Below are 21,500 nucleotides of genomic sequence, written 5' to 3'. Positions count from 1 at the left end.
ATTGCCAAAAGCAACAGAATCGGACTGACAAGACTTCTCTTCAGCAAAACCTTTGGTGCCGCTGGGGAGCATGCCTGCCAAGTCCAAGGACGTGACCTTGAACTTAGACTCTTAACTGGAAAGTGCAGTGGCCACTGCGTTCATTCCGACTCAGGAAAAACCCCGCGTGGGTCAGCGTAGAACTGTGCTCCACCGGATGTTCAGTAACTAGGTTGGGGGGAAGTGATTCACCAGACCTTGCTCTTCGGGGTGGCTCTGGACTCACACCTCAAATTCACAGTACTCCGCAGCCGGATGCCTTCATCATTGGCACCATCCTGGCATTTTACTCCCTGAGACGCTATTAGCCAGGGCTGGGGGGCGGGGGCACGCGGCTCAAAAATGCATCCACGCCTCCAGTATCGCATAGGGGAGACCTTTGAAGATAAAGTAAAAATTAAATCTAAGAGCGAGCATAAAACAGTAGGTAAGAAGCAGTGGTAGCTAGTGACCCTTTGGGGGTCGAACAACCCTTGCACAGGGGCTGCTCGATCCATCACAGTAGCAAAATGACAGTGATGAAGTAGCAACCAAAATAATGTGATGATTGGGGGGGGGGCACCACAACATGAAGAAGTGAATGAAAGGGTCGCAGCATGAGGAAAGTTGAGTACCACTGCATTAGACGCTGACCCCCATGGTTCTTTTGGGCCACTTTAAAAATGTCCCACACAACTCAGCTCAGGAGTGGATGCTACTCCTCTGGCGGCATGTCCACCCCAGCCTCCCGGCCTTGGACCCAACAGCCAGGAGTCCTCTACCTCTGCAGCCCTCTCTAGCCCTGCTGCGGGAGAGGCGGTGAGGGGTGGGGACACAACTGGGAAGTCAGAGGAAAGCATAGGAGAAGGTGAGTGTGGCTGGGGCCCATTAGAATCCCCGGAGCTCCTACCCCCGCGGATGCCCAAGCCCATTGCTCCCAGTGAAACCAGAACCTCCAGGAGGGTTCCCCAGGGGATGCCACGGTGAGTTTCCAGTGATTCCAGGTGATTGCCACGGTTAGGTGCCAACTCAGAGCCTTGGCGAGGCTCACTGATGGTGTGAATTTCCTCAGGAAAAGACAATCTGTTCAGGATGAGGTTCAGAAAGAGACGCAGGAGACTTGTTTTTAATTACCTCGTAATCACAAGAGCAAGTGGCAGAAGAAATCCAAACGCTGTGGGAAAACTGTAAAACATCACGCACGCTTCACTGGAGACCCGCTGCTGTGGCCCCTTCCAGGCCCTTCCGTATGCCTTCCTGTGAGAGGAGTTGACCCTTGGTTATCCTGGCCGTTGTTTTTCCCGTGGCCTTCGGGCCCGGACGTTTCCGTGAATCCAGCTGTCGGGAGCAGGGCGTCCAGGCCCAGGTCAAGGGTCGTGGTGCCTGGCGGGAGGCTGGGGTGTGCAGAGCTGGAGGCCTGAAGGGGCTAAGGTGGGTGGGCTCTTGGCAGCAAACCTGGGAGGGAGGCAGCCACGCATCTTCTCCTCCCAAGGGCTTCTTCTGCCCAGGGCGCTGTAGACACTTTCACAGCGGAAGAACTCCACCTTCCGCTTGCATCACCCGACTATGCAGCAGTGTTGAGGCCAATGGAGATGGGCGCTTTGTCTGTCTCAGAGAGGTGGGAAAAGCTAGGGCTCAGATTTCCTCTGGAGGTGGTAAGATGACAGGTCGGAGAGCAAGTTCAGGAAGAGTGGGAGGTGGGAGGAGCCTCTTAGTTTCTGTGTCCACTCTGATTAGCCCACCTCATTCTATGGAGTGCATTCACGTACGCAGATATTTCTAGGTTTTTACATGTATGCTTTTGGAAATGAATTCATGCTGTGTCTATATTTCCTGCAGATTTTTATCAGTTAATATTATTCCAAGTCGGTAAATAGACCCTCCTCATTTCTTTTGACCACTCCATACTATTCTAAAATAATTTGATTAGCAATTTCTATAGCAAAGGATACTTATATCTGATTGTTTTCATGCAAACCAGACTGCAGGAAGCTTATGTATGTCTATGAATAGTTCTGCAGAAGAAATTCCCAGAAATGGAACTGCTGGGTCAAAGGCTGAATGTATTAAACATTTTGATTGACGCGGCCAAATAGAAAGCTGTATCCTTTTTACCCCCTTGCCAGTGGTGAATAGCACCTTTTAAGATCTCCAGCATCCTCGTGTTTGGTAACTTCTGTTATTAGAGGAGCTGACCACTTTCATATGCTTATTGACCATTTTTTATCACATGAATTTTTATTACATATCCCTTTCTCATTTTTCAATGGAATTGAAATTTTTTCATTCTATTTTATGAGTTCTTTATGAATCAAGAGCGTGTGTGTGTATAATACCACCTTTGCACTCTCTCTAGTGAGTTAATTAATGCTCTTCCAGACATAATTCTGGATTTCATGTGCTTGTGGCCGTGGCCCTATTCTGGATGGCATCACTTGCTAACAAGTAAGAATGGAGTGAGGTTGAACTCTGACCTTAGTGGAAGGTGTGGATCAGACCGCACTCTTGTTTAATGACTGTGTTAGTTATAATGGACGTAAGAAATAATATCCTGCAGCCAAGAGGAGAAAGAGAACTTTTCTGGAGTGGCCTGAGGCAAAACCGGCTTTGAAGATTAGTAGGAAGTCTAGGAAGTCGCTTACTGGAAACACCTTGCCAGAAGCCCCAGGCCATCCATGCATAAATAAGACACCGTCAGGAGGTAAACAAAAAACCCTCAGACTTACTGCTATTGACCCGGTCGATTCCAATTTACAGCGCCCCTACAGGACAGGGTAGGTGTCTGAGACTAACTTTTTACAGGAGTAGTGGAGAATAGAATTCTTATTATAATTCTAATCAAGTGAAATGTGATTGCATCATGTAACTCCCACCAAGCGACCTTTGACTGAATGGGTCTGGTTGGAAAGGTGGGAGAAGATCTGTTGGGATTGGCCTGTGAGGAATTGTCCGCAGGATTCCCTTCAATCCCATACTGCTGTTTGTGACGTGAGTCCTCTGGGCAGTGGAGGGTGCGGGTCCAGCACTGGCAAGAGCCCACAGAGGAGCACTTCCCCGGGCCCCAGCATGCGGTTTACCTCTGCAGACCTCACACTGAACTGCAGCCTGCACCTGTGTGAGCTTGGACTTTTGCAAGTTCTGTGCGACACTGCAGCAATTCACAGAACCCAGAGATGCAAGGGAATGTGCTACTCACGGAGGAGTGGGGGAAAGATGAAGCGGACTGGGCTTTGGGGACTTTTTCAGTATCCAACATCTTGGGACTAGGCTGGTAGTCCTATAAAATAAGTGATGACCACACTGTTTAAAATAACACCAAAGCACGGCCACTGCGCTGATGCTGACTCAGAGGGACACCTGCAGGACCAAGGAGAACTGCACCTTGGAGTTTCCAAGTCTGTAAATGTCGACAGGAGCTGGCAGCCTCATCTTTCCCCGACGGAGCAGCTGGTGAGTTTGAACCACCTTTCTTAGCCCAGTGCGGAAACCACTGCGCTTCCCGCTCTAGACTCTCCATATTTCTTCTTAGTCTGACACATTCTTTCAACTTTACTGGGAGCAAGAGCTCTCAATTAAGGATAGAAAAAATTTGGAGTAGCTGAAGTAGAACGGAGGTCTCTGACCTGCTTTTAGGAAGGAACAAAAAAGGAAAGGGGTCTATGTAACATCTTCAAATAAAATCCATGTGATAAAAGTCCAGAGAACTCCACTGTATTGATTTGTACCCCTGTCACTGTTAAAAATGAAATATAGCTCATACATAAAAGAACGTTGTATTACCATGATCTATTTTCATCACCCTACACCCTACAAAACCAAACTCACTGCCACTGAGGAAACTCCAGCTCATAGCGACCATAGGACAGGGTAGAACTGCTCCTGAGGGTTTCCGAGGCTACAACGCTGCAGAATTAGAAATCTCATCTTCTGCAGAGAGGCTGGTAGTTTCGAACTGCTGACCTTGCGGTTACCAGTCCAATGTGTGACCACCAGGACTCAACACTAATAGACTTAACTTTCACCCAAACAACAGAAAGAGCTCTAAGGTGAACAGGAACACCAGGAAGGTAGTGTGCACCCTCGAACAGTTAGCCACGCCCATTGCCACTGAGTAGATTCTCACTCAGAGTGACCCTGTCACACTGTTCCTTAAATGACCCTGGGAGCGGAGAGCCTCCTCTTTCTCCTATGGAGCAGCTGGTGGGTTTGAACCCTTGAACTTGGGGTTAATGTTCCAGTGTTTACTCCACAGTATCACCAAGGCTTCTGAGAATAGTCAAGCACCTAGGACCCACCAGGCGGCATTTGCTCAGGGCAGATGGCAGGAAGGAACGGGAATGAAATAGAATAGAACGCACAGGGAGGAAGTGGGGAGAGTGCGGGTGCATTGTGGGGCTGGCAGTCAGTGTCCGGGAGTGAGGAGTGTGTGAATTGTTGAATGGAAACCCAATTTGCTTTGAAACAGCCACCCGAATCACAATAAAAAGTTCAAAAGAACAAACAACGAGATGCAAATAACAAAATGGAAGAACCCCTTATTAGTTTATTTGAAGATTGTTTGCCTAGTCTCGATTTCATGCATTTCTTATTATGTCTTTCATTTTGCTTGGAGTTTAAGCTGGCTTTTTTCCAACTCCTTAAGTGAATGGTGAGGCTGTTGATTGGAGGTCTGTCTTTCTTTCAGGTGCAGGCATTCATAGCTATGTTTCCTTGTAAGCACAACATTGGCAGGACCCTGTAAGTTTGGGTTTCTGGAATTTTCCATTTCTATTTATCTGAAAATATCTTCTAATTTCTTTTGTGATTTTGATTTTGACCTACTAGTATTACTTAATGTACACATATTTCTTCATATCCCAAATTTTCTTGTTACTGATTTCAGGTTTCATTTTATGATGGTGGGAGAAGATAGTATGGTTTGCGTCTTTAAAAAATTATCAAGACTTGATGTATGTCCTAACGTAGGGTTCATCCTGGAAAATGTACCCTTGACACGATTCTGCTCTGTTGCTTTGGGTGAGTGTTTCAGAGATGTCTTTTAGGCTAGCTGGCTTGCCATGTTATCAAGTCTTTTATTTCCTTGCTGACCTCCCGTCTAGTTATTCTATCAATTATTGAAGTGAGGTCCTGACGACTCTATTACTGCTGAATTCTTCATTTCTGGCAGCTGTACTCCGAGTGTTTGGGGACTTTGTTGGAAGGCGTATATACAGGGTGCTTCAAAGAGTTCATGGACAAGTTCCATGTATTTTTAAATCCTATTTTCCCACAGCTCTGTGAAGCCCCCTCGGAGGTATAGAAATGATATGTCTTGATTGACTCTTTTATCATATCTCTTCCTACTTTATCTACTGATTTTTGCATATCCATTTCCCCCCTGACATTAGTAATCACTCTGGCTCTCTTTGGTTACTATTTGCATGGTATATTGTATTTCTATCCTTTTACTATTTACAATTTATTTGTGTTTTTAACTGAGACCAGGTCTCTTATAGGCAGCATATAGTTGGATCATTTTTATTATACTAATCTTACATTTTTAATTGAAGTGTTTATTTACATTTTTTTTTACTGAAAATTGTATAACGTCATACAAAAAAGGATTTTATTTTGGGAAACGGATTTCTAATGTATGGCAAGTTTCACTTTCAGAGAGAACCACAGAACAACATGATCTAATCCAATCTTAGAGGCTGGCATGCTGAGCAAGGAATGTTCTTATTCTCTGTAGGAGCTCCTTCTTTACACTGTCAGGTACCAGGGCTCGGCCTTTTGGAGTGATTTCAGCCACCAAGTCATCAACAGTAACGTGTTCTAGTCCTTTTTCTTTAATTACCTCTTTACAGTGTGCTTTCAATTGATCCTTCCAGCCACATTCAATTAATTTAGCTCTCAGCAATTCTTTGAGGCGCTCTCTTTCTCCAGTTTCTATCAACTTTTGGTTAATTGCTGCTCTCATCTGCGCATCTTTGTTCATCTTGCTAACCACACTCTTCGGCTGCCCAGACTTAGACCCTCAGGAGCTCGGGCACCTAAGCGCACAGAGCGTGTTTATTTACATTTAGTGTAAGTAATTATTGATAAGGTAGGAGTTACATCTGCCATTTTGCTATTTACTTTGGTATACATTTATTTTTGTTTCTCATGTATGGATTTGAGATTGTCTCGTGTCCTTTGGAATTTTTTGGAGGGCATAATTTGCTAGTGAACAGAGTATCTCAAGCTTTGTTTTTCTGGAAACATCTCTTCTTAATTTTTCATTGATAAATATTTCATCCCCATCTTTTGTCTTTAGGGATGATAATTTGAAGTCAGCTACTAATTGTAGTGAAGATCTATAGCAGGCGTCCTCAAACTACGGCCTGTGGGCCACATGCAGCCCACCAAGGACATTTATCTGGCCTGCCAAGTGTTTTTGCCCCCTTTTGTTTCTTACTTCAAAATAAGATATGTGCAGTGTGCATAGGAATTTGTTCATATATTTTTTTAAACTGCAATCCGGCCCTCCAACTGGTCTGAGGAACAGTGAACTGGCCCCCTGTTTAAAAAGTTTGAGGACCCTGATCTATAGATTATGATGAGTTACTTTTTCTTGCTATTTTCAGATTTATTTCTCTGTCTTTGGCTTCTGACAATTTTATTAAGTATTTTAAGTTTCAGGTCTCTTAAGAGTTTATACTACTTAGAATTTGTTGACCTTGGGTGTGCAGATTAATGATTCATTCAATTTTGGAAGTGCTTAGTTTTAGTTCTTCAAATTATTATTTCTTCATCTCTTTCTCTCTCCCCTTCTGAGACTCTCAATATGTATACATTTGTATCCCTGAGTAGAGATTTCACAAAATTGAAAGACCCTGTTCATATTTCTTCATTGTTATTTCTTTTTAGAAAAAGTTTTATTGGCACATAATCCACATATCATACAATTCAATAGTGCAGTCATATCAAGAAGAGCTGTACAATCATTACTGAAATCAACTCCAGAACTACTTCTTCCTATGTTCCTCAGGTTGAATAATCTCAGAAAACACATCTTCAAGTTCACTTATTCTTAATTGCCCAGGTTAAATATACTATTGAGAACTTCTATTGAATTTTAAAATTCACTTATTTATTTCAACTCTAGAATGTCTGTCACTTTTTAGTTTTAAAAACATTAAAAACCCGAAATCCAAACTAACCTCACTACCATTGACTTGATTTTAATTCACAGTGACTCTATGGGACAGAGTAGAACTTCCCCTGTGGGGTTCAGAGACAGTTGATTTTGACCAGAGCAGAAAGCCTTATCTTTCTCCCCACGGAGTGGCTGGTGGTTTTGAACTCCTGATCATACTGTCAGCAGCCCTATGTGTAAGTAATTCCAATGTCTACACTTCTGTGGATCACTTTTCCCCTTGTCGATGGACTATATTTTCTTGTTTATTTTTAAAAATAAACATAAGAGTTATGTCTCATAACTTTCTGTTATTACAAATATAAGGTAGCAACTGTGGATATCAGATTCTCCCCCCTCCTAGATTGAGTTGTTTGCTTATTGCTTTTTTTGGTCACATGTGACCGCTGCCATCTGTACTTGGGTAGCGTTGTTGTTAGGGGCCGGCAAGATAGTGCTAACTCACAAGGACCCTGTGCACCACAGAATAAAACACTGTCTAGTCCTGCTCCATCCTCAGAATTGTTCCGTTTGAGCTATTGTGGCAGACACTGTTGATCTAGCTTGTAGGGGAGCTTCCTCTTTCATTGCTCTCCTTCTACGTTACCGAGCATGATGCCCTTTTCCAGGGACAGGTTTCTCCTAAAAACATGTCCAGAGTACACGAGGCAAAGTCTCGCTGTCCCTACTGGCTGTACACCTTCCAAGACAAATTGGTCTTCCATGGCACTTTCACTATTCAGTATCCTTCATCAAATGCACTAATTCTTCTGTGGTCGTCTCTATTTACTGTCCAGTTTTCACATCCATATTTGGCTTGGGTCCTTAGTCCGCAAGTGACATCCTTGCTCTTCAATACTTTAAAGAGGTTTTATGCAGCAGATTTACCCGATACAGTATAGCATTTGCAGTTTTGACTGCTGCTTCTTTGAGCCTTGGTTGTGGATCCAAGCAAGATGCACTCCTGACCACTTCAGTCTTCTCTCTGTTTATCATGATGCTATCTCTTGGTCCACATTGGTGAGGATTTTGGTTTTCTTTACAGTGGTTGGCATAGTGATCGGCTAATGACTGGATAGAGACTCTGAATATGAGCCCCGGTGGACCTGTGGGTTAAGCATTGTGCTGCTAACGGAAGGATCAACACTTAAATCCCACCAGCCATCTCTTCCTGTAAAGGTTCCGTTTCTAAGACCCGGATGACTGTGAGCTGGAACGGACTCGATGACAGTGGGATTGGTCTAAAACCTGTACATCTTTCCGGCTTGGTTGTGGGACTCAGGGCACCTGTTGGAACCCTGCTTCCACACCGAGCTGTTCTCCTGATCTCCCCCTCCTGCTGGCACAGAGTCGGGCGCTCTGCCCGGAGTGAGCAGGCCGGCCTCCCCAGTCTCTGCTGAGCCGTGTGCACAGTCCCACGCAGGACCCCGTGAAATCTCAGGGACGCCGGCTTCTCCTTGGACGTTTTCTGGCTGGCCTTTTGTTTGTTCCAGCTTGCATTTGAAGCCTCCGGAAGCAGGGAAATGAAATAATTGCCTGCAATTGTTTTCAACCATTAAGCTCGTCTTTTCACCCCAGGCCAGCTCGAGGTCAGAGTGGGGTGGTTTTCCAGGGACCTGCCAGCCGGGAGAGTCCTCACAGCTCATCTGGATGGGAGTTTGCAAGAAGCCCCCGCCCCATCCGTTCCTCTCCGGTGGCTGCAGCCTTCTGACGCCACCCTCAGGGCAGTTTCTCGCCCCTCCTGGCCCCCTCTCCTGAGATCAGCTGTGCCCCTGGGGCAAAGGCCCCTTGACTGCTGCAGCCCACTGTCTGCTTCCCGAGCACTGAACCAGCGGCGCGCAGCTCGCCCGCCAGGCCAGCTTTCTCACCTGTTTTAGGAAGGAGCGGCTTCTGAAGGTCTTCTCTCCACTTTTGCTGATGTCACCTGCCTTCAGCTTTATGATGAGGATGGTTAATTTTGGAAACCATGCTGAATGCCGGGGCATCGTTCCTGTTGGACCAGTGAAGAGAGCTCCGTTGTCACTAAGTCAGTCCAAGACCTGGGGCACGTTAGGGGACCTGTCAGCCTCCATCCATTTCTTTCTTGACACGTGACTGGCGAAGCGGAGGCTTCAGTCTGTCCCACCCAGAGGCTTCAGTCTGTCCCACCTGTGAGCTTTGGAGCTCCTAGAAGCCGTGTTTCTCCTCGGCAGTTTACGTTTTTCCCATAAGTGGTTCTATTAAGTCTGCATTTTAAAATTCTGATTGCACAACTGATCATATTTTTATGATCATTATTTCATCCTGAAGTGTAAATATTCTCCCAAGCATATCATTATGGCTCTCGGCTATTATTTTTCCCTGCGGAGGTGGTTTGTTTTTTCCCAGGATGCAGTGGCTCACCCCCAACAGCAGCACTTTCCTGCTTACATTAGCAGCTCCTTGGCACGAAGTGGAAGTTCATAACTGCTGTATGAACAAGTTGCGTGTCTCACTCCCACTTGTCCCTCCGCTAAACCAGTGGTTCTCAACCTGTGGGTCACGGCTCCTTTAGGGGGCGTCGAATGACCTTTTCACAGGGATCGCCTGATTCATAACAGTAGCAAAACTGCAATGATGAAGTAGCAACCAAAATAATGCTATGCCTGGGGGTCACCATAACAAGCGGAACTGTATGAAAGGACCTCGGCATGAGGAAGGTGGAGAACCACTGCTCTAAACCAAGGCAGAGGCGATTGGTGGGGAGAGAAATTCCTTGAGTGAAAAACAGTCTTTTCCCAACAGGGAAAAGCAACAGCCAAGAGTCATAACAATGTTCTTAGGGGAGGTTTCATAATTAGAATAAAAGTCTGATCATAGAAATGTATGTCTGCAGCTGAGGAGTCACCCCCACCCATCCTTCTTTTGACCATCAGCTTGGGAAAGTACAGTCCCTGAACTTGAGCTCTCAGGTGTCTTGTACATGCCCCCAAGTACAGACGTCGGAGTACACGCTGCCCCTGCCCCTGCTCTGAGGCCCTTCTGTGCCATCTGCCCTCTTACCACCCTTCTTGCGAGGTGCAGCCCACTCCATAGTTCCTTGTTCCCAGGGTTGAGGTGGGAGGGGCACCTGTGACCTGGCACCACACCCCGGAAGGCCCAGGCCCACTCGCTCCTTGTTCAGGTGCTTGGAGGAAGGGACCAACACCCTGGTGCTACTCCTTTGGTTCATGTTGGCTTAGGTGGCAGTGGTGTGGCAGGAGTGTTCCGGTGGTAAGGCCAGGCATCCAGCTGGGGTTCAGGGTCAGCCCCTCCGTCTGAACCCCTTTTTCACCTGCCTCCAGTCCTGTGGGTTTCTTTGGCGAAGGCCTGTGATGGGTGGCAGTCTCCATCTGGCCATTGCTGCGCTCTGTTTCTGTGCACTGTGTCAGCTGCCTGCTTCCTAGTTGTCTTAGCGAGAGCAGGGAGTGTGCTGCTGGCCCTGCCTCTGTCTCGGCCTCAGTGCTGCTCGTCCCTGGCAAGAAGCAGCAGGAGCTTACTGCGTGCGTCCTGGCCCTCCTTTAGCACTAGGCTCCAGTCCATGGACACGCCTTCTGCTGGCCTGTGTGTACAGTTGTGTTGTGTTGGAGCATCTCTAAATCTGCCTATTGCCGCCTCACCTCTGGCATAGGCTGCCCACCAGCCACCGAGCAGCTCCTGCGGGGTGGCACTGTTTTCGGAATCCTAATGAGTTGGGGATGGGGCAGCCAGCACAGGTTTTGCGTGGAGGTGGTGGAGGTGGGTGGCCATGTGCTGCATTTCTAAAGTGCCAAAATTAGCAGTGCACAATAATCCCTTCTATTAGCGCTCTACTTTATTTTAACATGACATCATCTCATTCAATCCTTCACAGCAGCCTGCATTTCCCCTTTTTAGAGCTAGGAAACCGGGGCCTGGGACAGTAAGTGACAGAACCAGGACGTGAGTGCGGACACCATGTGGAAGTGCTGCCTGCCACGCAGACCCAGGCTTATCCCTTGATTTGAAGATGGAGTCGAGCCATTTCTCATTCATTCCACAAGTGTGCTCTTCCCACGGTGGTCTGGGCCGGTGGGAGCAGCATGCAGTGAGAGCGCTGAGTACCACTGGGTTTCCACAGCTCAGCCTCCGGTCTGCTCTGAGCCCCGTCCACTAGGGTAGCAGGACTTCCATCTTTACCTCGGCCACCTGGTGTTTTCAGTTCCCAGTGGGTCCCATCTAAGTTCTGGGTGGTGGATGATAGGGACAGGGTGTCCAGAGGGGAGAGACTGCTGGCCGCTCATGCCAGCAGAAGCACATGCCCCGTCAGGGCCTCCATCCTCACCTCTGCAGGTGTCGTTGGTGTCAGGGCTTCCCTTGTTGCTGTCCATGTTACTTCTGAAGCATGAAAACCATTTTCCTGCTCAGTTCCTACCAGGCTCAGGACACCATTGTGAATCACCTAAGACTTCCTGTCCTAAGCACCCTCCACAGCTCTTTCCAGCCACACGTTTTACTGCCACCACCTAGTTCTGTCTGGGTCTGCCTCACTCGAAGGCCCTGGCTCTTCCTTCATTGGGTTGGTGCCTGCCTGATGGATAGCATACAGCCATGAGATACCCGCTGGATGAGAGGAAGCTCAGCGTTTGGTTAATCTGCTGACTGCTGAGCGAGGCAAAGGCAGCCTGCCTACAAGGGGTTTCTGCAGCTGCCCCGGGTAAATTTATACCTCACGGAGCCTTTCTTTACTGATACCTTCTCTGTCGTCTGCCCCAGACTGTGCTTGGGCACAGGGATCCTGAAGCTGCCTACAGATCTTAATATAGATCTTAATAGTTTGGCAGCATTCAGCCAGCCTGTTTGCCCAGGGAAGTAGTTGGGACTCTTTGTAGTGAGGTTTGCAAAGGCTTGTTCTGACTACAACCAGAGCCACGGACTCTGGGGCTCATGGAACTGAAAAGTCAGGAAGCCTTGCCGGCTTCAGGCACAGCTGGATCTAGGACACCCAAGTCCTCATGCGTGCTCACTTGTTCTTTCATCGACTCGGTCGGTTTTCTCTTAACTTTGCTTTCCAGACTCACTTCCTCTCAGATTAAAAAAGAGAGAGAGATTCTCTTCTCACATTTCCTTAAATGCTGCTTTTAAACGATTATGTGCCTGTCCCTGAAACAAGTAGTCTTGCCATGGGGGTGGGACAGCATTGACCATCTTAGCCCCGCATCATGACTTGGACCACACCGTGTACAAGGAGTCTGCTCCTGGCAGGATCTTAGAGATTCTTGGGTGTTTTGATCTCTGTTAGAGGCAGGATCGTGGGTCCCTCTGACCGCTAGAGCCTAGGGATGGGGTGGCTGCACCACCATGAGTTTCAAAAAGAATGCACCTTCTGTCTTGGAACGTCCTGCAGGGATTCCCGTTTCTTAGAGGCTACAGTCTGGCTGTTCTCCTTCATATGACCTTGAGTGATTGAGAGGAAAGGCTTCTTGTCCCAGGGGCTCTGTAGCAGTCAGGCTGGAACTGTGTGCTCCGCACTCCCACATGGGTGTCCTAGATCCATCACCCCTCCTGTACCCTGGCCCCACTGGGCTGGAAAGTATCCTGAGGCCCTTCCTGGGGGAATGCCCTTCAAGTGCGGCAAAGCCTCGACTCTATGGCCCTTTGTGGCTTTGCCTATATTTTAAGAAGCATCTCTCAGTGGTGGGCTGGGTCAACTGGAACAGCCGCTCCCCTTCCCCCTCACCCCTTACACACCTCGAGTGATGTTGTGTGCTTAGCTCTACCACCAAAGGCCCAGGCCAGGACAGACGCAGCACGTGGCTGATACAGATACCAAGCTTTTTAGCAATTCTGTGTCCTTGTGAGCAGACACTCTGCCCTTAGTTTCCCCAGGCTATTAAGGATTCACTTAATAGCACGAAGGTTCATCCTCCAAGGTGTCCTGACACCCCTCCACCCTGGCTGCATACCGAAATCACCTGGGGTGCTTTAAGAACTTCTGACCTCTGGGTCTCACCACCAGCCCTCAGGCTAGGCATGGCCTAAGTACTAAGCAGTTTTAAAGTTCTTCGGGTAGGTCCAGCCAGGTTTGGGAACTAGTGACCTGTAAAAGTGGAGGCGTGCTGGGGCACAGCAGTGAAAGTGCTTAGGTGCTGACCAAAAGGGAGGGCAGTTTGAACCTCCGGACTGGCTCCCTGGGGGAAAGAAGTGACAGTGTGCTCGTTATGGCCTGGAGACTATGGAGCGGGTCCACTGCGCCCTGTGGGGCACTGTGAGTCAGAAGCAGGGCTTTGCGCGGTTCGTTCTCCTTCAGCTCGTTGGCAGGAATGTTCATTTCCAGCGCTCATAAACCGCGTCTGAGTGTACAGTTTAACAAGATGCCCAGGTGATTCTTACAGACACCCCCCCCAATACACCCACACACATACACAGAGGATCTTCTGATTCCGTGCTCCTGGGTGGACAGTGCAAATTCTCAGTAGGGGGTGGAACCGGCATGAACTGGTTCGAAGCCCTGGACAGAATGGACTCAAGGCAGTTGATCTGGGAATCTGAAGGCAGCAGTGCTCACACTGTATTTAGGAATCACCGGGGGAGGGTGGGGGAAGAGGGGGTGTTCTGGTAAAAGTGCTTGTTTTGATTCATTCTGTCGGGGGGGGGGGGGCGGCGAATGCCTTCCTCATATGTGCCCAAGGAGGCTGGCCTGCAGCACATTCTGAGAGACAGGAGCCTCGTGCTCCCTGCACAAGGCGCCTGACGGTGCTCACTATCAGGCCCTCGTCCCTCACTGGGCTGTTGCCACTAAGAACCAGAGCCCCAACCTCCCCACACACAGACTGCCCACCTGGGGTGAGGCAGGTGCCTGGCTTCTGCCCATGGGTTTCCCTCTCAGGGCACCTCAAGGTATTAAAAAGAATGCTGGAAAGCTTCCCTGCAGCCCCCACAGCCTTCTCCGGGGCAGAAGGGGCAGGTGCTGTTTCCACCTTTGCACGGCATTGGACGTCAGATTTGTCCAGCGAGTTACCTGATGCAGCTGCCAGCGAGAGCCCGGGCTCTCCTGCCTTCCTGAAGAGCCTGGCACGAGGGGAGATTGTTGGCAGCAGCTGACTCTCTGTAATCAGATCTCCGCAGGGCCAGCCTGCCGGGGGACAGGTGCGTGGTTTCTTTAGCTGACTGGGCTGTCATGCTTATCCTCTGAGAGTGCAGGTGCCTGCTTCGAGCACTCCTCTTTGTGTCCGCCCTCGGTGCTCCAGCCTGTTTCTTTAGCCTCTTGCCCCACGCTATTTTTAAGCGATGATTGGTGCTCCTGTGTGGAATCCCTTGCATGTACGCAGGTGCCTCGCTCAGGAGGGCCTGGCAGCATTCTGAAGAGCAGGTAGGAGGTCCGCTGAGTACCTAGAGCTGAGCGAGGGTTGCCATACAACTCACTGTCCCAGGCTGGCTCCTTCTCTCCTGCTCCCTCAGCTGGGACCTGCCCCGCTTCCTTCTGCTGGGGAGAGTGGGCACCTGCCTCACCCCACGCATAATGAGTCAGCCAGCAGCCTGGCAGGTGGCCTTAAGGACCCTGGGCTCTGAGATGATGAGGCTGAGAGGGGTGAGGTCGTTGGCTGGGCTGTGGCATTGGGAGCATGTCTTGTGTGAAATAATGCAGGGACAAGCCAGATGACTAGTCCTATCCCTCCTGCGAACTCACCGTGAGCCCAAGGCGCCTTGCAAACAGTGAAACACCTGGCTACAAGCCAAAAGATGGGTGGCCCTGGGACGACAGGCCTTGGGTACCCTCTGGAGCACCTGCTGCTCTGCACTGGTGCAGTGGGCAGGAGTTGGAATGGTCTTGACAGCAATGTAACAAGAAGAACCACCGTGAACCCGGCCATGCAGCCGCGCCTTCCTCTGCCGTTGGGTCTGCATCTGCTGAGTGAAGCGCTCTCTGCTGGTGCTACACTCTCTTCTGCACCTACCCCCTTCCCCTTGTGTATGGTGTATGGGAATGGCGGGTCGGGCGTGCATCTGACAGGGAGGCCCTTCAGTGATGCAGCCGTGTAGACTGGGTGATGTTTGCACAGCATCCCTGCATCCGTGGTTCGAGCTCATCAGATGCTTAGTTTGCAGATTGTTTGAACCCCAGGTAGTGGCGTGAAGAACAAGCTGTCCAGCTGCTGTTTGGCTAGGCCAGGGTGGGTGTTGGGGGGAGAGCCAGGCTGGAGTCTTTGGGACACTGTTTTCCCTCTCTCAGATGGCTCAATAGACACAGTTGGGGAGACAGAAGGGCTGAGTCTGTGTCTCCTGTTGGAAACAGCAGATGGGAGCAGTGGAGAAGGATGAATCTTTCTTTGTAGAAAACTCTCCTTAGCATTTGCCTATCTATACCTTGGGCAGTCTCTGAAGGTGGTAGTGTGTGTGTGTGTGTGTGTGTGTGTGTGTGATGAGTGACAGCTGCTGACAGTGATGTGTGTGTGTGTGATGAGTGACAGCTGCTGACAGTGATGTGTGTGTGTGAGTGACAGCTGCTGACAGTGATGTGTGTGTGTGTGAGATGAGTGACAGCTGCTGACAGTGATGTGTGTGTGTGTGTGTGTGAGTGATGAGTGACAGCTGCTGACAGTGATGTGTGTGTGTGTGATGAGTGACAGCTGCTGACAGTGATGTGTGTGTGTATGTGTGTGTGTGATGAGTGACAGCTGCTGACAGTGATGTGTGTGTGTGATGAGTGACAGCTGCTGACAGTGATGTGTGTGTGTGTGTGATGAGTGACAGCTGCTGACAGTGATGTGTGTGTGTGATGAGTGACAGCTGCTGACAGTGATGTGTGTGTGTGTGTGTGTGTGATGAGTGACAGCTGCTGACAGTGATGTGTGTGTGTGTGTGATGAGTGACAGCTGCTGACAGTAATGTGTGTGTGTGTGTGTGTGTGTGTGTGATGAGTGACAGCTGCTGACAGTGATGAGCAAGCATGGACTCCAGAGCAGCACAGGACATGTCGGGAGCTGAGTGGGCTTGCCCAGGGATCTTTCAGGGAGCCGTGGCGATTGCTTGCTATGGATTTCTGGAGACAGACAACAGCAAAGTGGTTGAAGGGAGACAGCAGTTGGAGTAAAATATGAAAAAAAAATTTTATAAATTATAAATTATCAAGAGGTCATGAGGAAGGGAGAGGGAAAATGATCTGATACCAAGGGCTCAAGTAAAAAGAATATGTTTTGAAAATGATGATGGAAACATACGTACAAATGTGTTTGACACAATGGGTGGATGGATGGATTATGATAAGAGCTGCAAGAACCCCCAATAAAATGCTTATTTTTAAAAGATGCACCTGACCCAAGCCATGGTCTTTTCAGTTGCCTCATACACATGTGGAATCTGGACAAGGAATTAGGAAGGCCTACGAAGGACCGAGGCATGTGAGTGGTCGTGTTGGCAGGGAGTGTTGGAAACATCATAGGCTGCCAGAAGAAGTAAGGACAGCCGGACGCTCCTCAGAAGGGAGGAGAGTGAAGCTTCGTCTCATGTACTTTGGGCACGTGACCACGAGAGACCGGTTCCTGGAGAAGGACATCATGCCTGGTGAAGGAGAAGGGCAGTGGACAGGAGGCTGATGGTCAAGGAGATTGGTGGACACATTGCCCACACAGCAGGCTCAAACGTAACAATAGTTGTGAATGACTCAGGACTGGGCACTGCTCTGTTCTGTTGTGCAAAGGGGCACTATGAGTTGGAATTGACGGGGCAGCACCTAACCACAGTGTATCATGCTCCCAGATGGGTCAGTAATTTTTCTGGGGCATGGGTTTTAGGGACTGTGTGACATCCCCTTCTGTGGCTGCTCCCTGACACCCTAACGACTGTCTTATCGATCGGCTTTACAATGAACTCGGGGTACCGTGGTAGGAGTGCTTGATGCTCTCTGTAGGAGACATTCATAGAAGTGGAATGACGGCATCAGCAGGCATGGGCATTGTGAAGGTTTTGGGTACGTGCTGTCAGGCTGCCAGTCACAAAGGCTGTATCTGACCGGGCACTCCGACTCTTGGCCTGGGTTTCTGAGGATGAGCTGCCAGGAGAAGAGCTCGCATGATACAGACCCCGGTTGAAGTGCAGATGTGCTCCTTAGTGGTTCTGTGATTTGGGAGTTTCTTAACATCTCCGATGCTGTATTTTCTCACCTGCAAAAGGAAGACGTGCCATTTTGTTCCCTGGCGGTTGTGAGAATTAAGTGAGAACTACTGTCCACTGTCAGGGGCCTGGTAAGTGCTTCATAAGCATCCCTTCCCTTTCCTCTTACTGAGAGGAGCCCACAGGCCGAAGCAGGTCAGATCCCATCACGAAGCCCGTAGACAAAAGAATTTCTGCGGCAACTTATAAACTTCACGATACAGAGGTCTCACTGGCCTGTGAGTTTGGTTGTCCCGGGCTCCGGAGCGTTTCTGGCTTAGGTGTTCTGTGACCACGTCCCCCTGCTGGGGGAGAGGTGGTGGATCTTCGCAGATGGTGAAAGCATACAGTCCACCAGCTGCCATGGAATAGAACTCTTCTCCGCAGGCTTTTCCAGGGCTGCTTTTGGGGGGAAGTCGATCACCAGGCCTTTTTTCTGAGATGCCTCTGAGTGGACTTGGCCCTTCCACCTTTAAGTTAGCAGCAGGAGATGATGGCATCATCGTGGGACTCCTGCAGCCAAAGTCTGGAAAAACTTAACCAGCTGCTGTGGAGTCTGACTCAGGGCCGCCCCCCTGTGTATCCAAGGAGAACTGTGCTCCACCGAGGTTTCAGTGGCTGGCTTCTCTGAAGGAGATCTGCATGCCTTTCTTCCACGGTACCTGTGGGTAGATGCAAACCACCAGCCTTTCTGTTAGCAGCCACGTGCTTAACCATGTGTATCAGCCAGGGTCGATTAGATACACAGTAGATAGATAGATAGTAGATAGATAGATAATATATGTATATACACACAGATTTCTTCTCTACTGCCTTTGTCATTGTTCTATACATTTCAACATTTTGTTATATTTAACTTATAAATCACTTGACTGGAAATATAGATACAGAGTTCATTTTGGAAGACAGCTAGGGAATGTTCAGACCACCTGCAGACCACCCTTGCTGCCTGATTGTCTTGCTTCTCCAGGATCAGAATACAGACTCACCCCTGTTGTCGGGGCACTCTGTCAACACCCCAGGGGTTGCCTGGAAACTGCTGACTATACCTGGATAGCAGCCATTCGACTTTGGCTGAACTTGAGTCAGGTGGGGCTTGTAGGAGTCTATTATTTTGAAACGGCGGCTGCATGTAATCAGAGAGCTCCTCACCATGGCAACCGGGCCAGGCACCTTTGTCTCCTGGAAGACTAGGTGCTCAGAGTGGGTTTCTGGGGATTGCTCCCTGGGTGGGCGTGGCCCAAGGCACCTGCAAGGTGTGCCCCAGGGGGTTCATTGGAAATCCTATGGTTGCGCTGTGAGTGGGGTGACCAGGTGTCAGCTGGAAGGAGTCTGTGAAAGGTCCCGGGAAAGGTCTAGGCGCCGAGGGAGCACCGTGGGCCTTTAAGAAGACTGGAAAAGAAGCTGAAGTTGGAGAGAGGCCGTGCAGGAGCAGAGGTGAACACAGCCCACCACAGCCGGTGGCTTCCCGGAGAGCAGGGACCCACCCAGGCAGGGCCAGCAGTGCTTGGCTGCTTCTGCAAGCGAAGGGAGCACTGGGCTTTGGAGTTTGACTCAGAATCCCATCCGAATTGTCCCTGAACTCTGGCTTACTGGCTCCCAGGGCAAGCAACCCCATCCAGTATGGCCGCTTGGCTCGCTGCTGTAATACGTGTAATAAAACAAAGCCCACGTTTGTTGTTTTTCATTCGTGGTGAGTTCACGCAGCCTCTCCAATCAGAGAGAAGCAGGTGACAGCTCTTGACCAACTCCCTGGGGAGTCCACCTACCTCACCCCGACCTTTGGGACTTGCAGGGAAATAAGGAAGTGACCTATGTGTATCGGGCACTTTGTACTGCTGGGCGCCTGCACGGCCTGCCCAGGAGTTCTCGGGGCCTCAGGAGTGGCCAGGCTTGGCAGGAGCCCACGCGTTTGTGACCCGTGGGTGCTGCAGGCCCTCTGGAGCTGCTGGGCGATACAGGGACAGGGAGCTCTTGATAAGCACCTGCTGGTGTCCTGGGGGCACTCGACCATCCCTGGGAGGTCAGAAAAGGTCTGCTTGGCGCCCTGCTGTTGTCCAGGAGGATGAAAGAGCCGGACACGCACCCCACGTTCAGGAAGATGGCTACCTTTTACCAGTGCATCTTGCCTGACCCCAGGTTAGAGCTTCTGAGTGGGGGGCCCTGAGGGCAAAGCGGTGGTGGAGGGAGAGACTTGAAGATGTGGGAGAGAGGGCAGGCCATCCCATGATGACCAGGGCATGGGCCTCTACCGGTAGTATACAGGTGGACTGTCAGCATCTGACTTCATGTGTTCTGGTCTGCATATGTGTTTAAACCTCCCTCCCTTCAGGCACAGGTTAACCACCTTGAATGATGTGGACTGGGGAGCAAAATAATGACTTCATTTGTTTGGTTTTTTTTTTTTTTATGATGCACACCCAGAGAGAGGGGAAAAGGGAGAGAGGAGAGAGGGTGGAGGGAGATGGGAAGAGAGAGGACTCTGTACCCAGGGCATCTCACTGTCAAGCTCTCAGATTTGTAACATGGAGCCCCATGGTATAGTCCGTATACTTTGAGGCCAAAGAGGTCAACCCAAAGGCCTTTGGAATTACTCCAGCACCTGCAGAGCAGAACCGAATAGCTGTTCTCAGTGCATTGTGGGTAGGCCCATGCAGTGTCGTGGGACGTCAAGGTATGGCCGGATTCACATCAATTTGCTTGGTTTAAATGAACAAATCACGTTTCCTCCCCAAGTGGGAAATTCCCAGTCTGCTGAACCAAAGTCTCACTGCTGTTGAGTCGACGCAGAGTGACCCAAGGGATGGAGTAGAACTGTCCCTGTAGGACTTCAAAGGCTGGTCATCTTGATGGAAGTGGACGCCACATCTTGCTCTCCTGGGATGGCTGGCGGGCCCACACGGCTCAACATTTTGGTCAGCTGCCCAGCGCTTTTCCCACCATGCCACCAAAAAGGCCTGTGTCGGTCCAGAGGTGGTCATGAGCTTGGTGAGATTGATGTTGCCTTTTCTGAGGGGCCCACCTGCCACATGGTAGTGTACGGGATGCTTGGAGAGGCGAGCCAGCCAGCTCACCCTCCCACCTCCACCAGCTTCCCTCTCCTCTTCTGTAGCACAGGCACCGTAACCCGCCAGTGGGAGCACTCCAGCGAGCATGGGGCCTTGTCCTGTGGGAAGCCCTGTGCAGGTTTGGTCACCTTCATTGCTACTGACCTCTGAAAGCCTCCTTACTAATCATTGTTCAGCCTTGGGATCCGCTCGTGTCCATTTTGAATGGGTCAGGATGGGAGTGGGGCTATGTCTTCTGGTTGATAGGCTTTGGGGTGCCTCTTCTTCCTTACAATCAATAAAGAACTTGGTTCTGCACCTGCCGGGTTGTAGAAATGCCAAATTTACATATGCAGTGGCCTAGAAAAATTCAGCCTGAAGAACTTTCTTGGTGTCATTAGGTTGTGTACGGGCATAGAATAAAGGGGCTTTATGGACTCAGTAGATTTGCAGAGTTAAAAATAAGGCAGCCCTTGTAAAGAGGTTCCCTGCGCTCTCGGCTCCCGTGTCCCAAGCCTCACGTGTTGATGCTGCCGTGAGCATGAGGCACGTCTTGCTCACCCACACTCAGAGTTTCCAAGCCCGATATTATCTTTGCAAGACAGCCCTCAGCCTTGGAATGAACCTTTATTATATTTCTCTAAGAATGATATAAACATAATTTATAAATTAAGCTCATGATGGCTGAAGCTTTTATGCTGATCTGTTTTTGAAATAATGGGTTTAGAGATGTCTCTAATAGGTTTTTAGGTGTCCCCCCCCCTTCTCTGAAACCTGAAAATGTCTAAACTAATGCTTTTTAATTATCATGTGAAAACCTTCACCTCTGGAAAGGTAAACAGCTTACTCCTGTGAAAGCTGCCACGGTCAGTTGGTAGCATGTGTGGATTGTATTCAGGGACGTTGCTAGGCGCCCTGGTGGTGCTGCTGGGTGTGCATTGGATGATGAACCATGAAGTCTACAGTTCAACCCCCTCAGCCACTCCATGGGTGAAAGATGAGACGTTCTGTTCCCATCAGGGTTGATAGCTCTGGAAACCATGTTCTATGAGTCAGAATTGACTCCGTGGCAGTGGGGTGGGTTGGGTGTTTGTGTAAGCTTAGCCTGTATGTGTATGTACCAGCCCATATGCACACAAATGCATACTTGTATTATATTGGGTCGCCCTCTA

General features: G+C 49.5%; 1 protein-coding gene and 1 pseudogene across 1 annotated transcript in view; one reads left to right on the top strand and one right to left on the bottom strand.

Annotated features, from left to right (window-relative positions):
* The window catches only part of CRACDL (CRACD like), a 123,248-nt gene that overhangs the window by 30,082 nt on the left and 71,666 nt on the right, over nucleotides 1-21,500 (top strand). The window lies entirely within an intron of this gene.
* On the bottom strand, nucleotides 5,570-6,058 carry LOC142460770 (transcription and mRNA export factor ENY2 pseudogene; annotated as a pseudogene).

Source organism: Tenrec ecaudatus, chromosome 11 (assembly GCF_050624435.1).
Source record: "Tenrec ecaudatus isolate mTenEca1 chromosome 11, mTenEca1.hap1, whole genome shotgun sequence".
NCBI classification, from domain to species: domain Eukaryota; kingdom Metazoa; phylum Chordata; class Mammalia; order Afrosoricida; family Tenrecidae; genus Tenrec; species Tenrec ecaudatus.
Note: the sequence above shows the minus strand (reverse complement) of the source record. Positions and strands in the feature narration are given on the sequence as shown.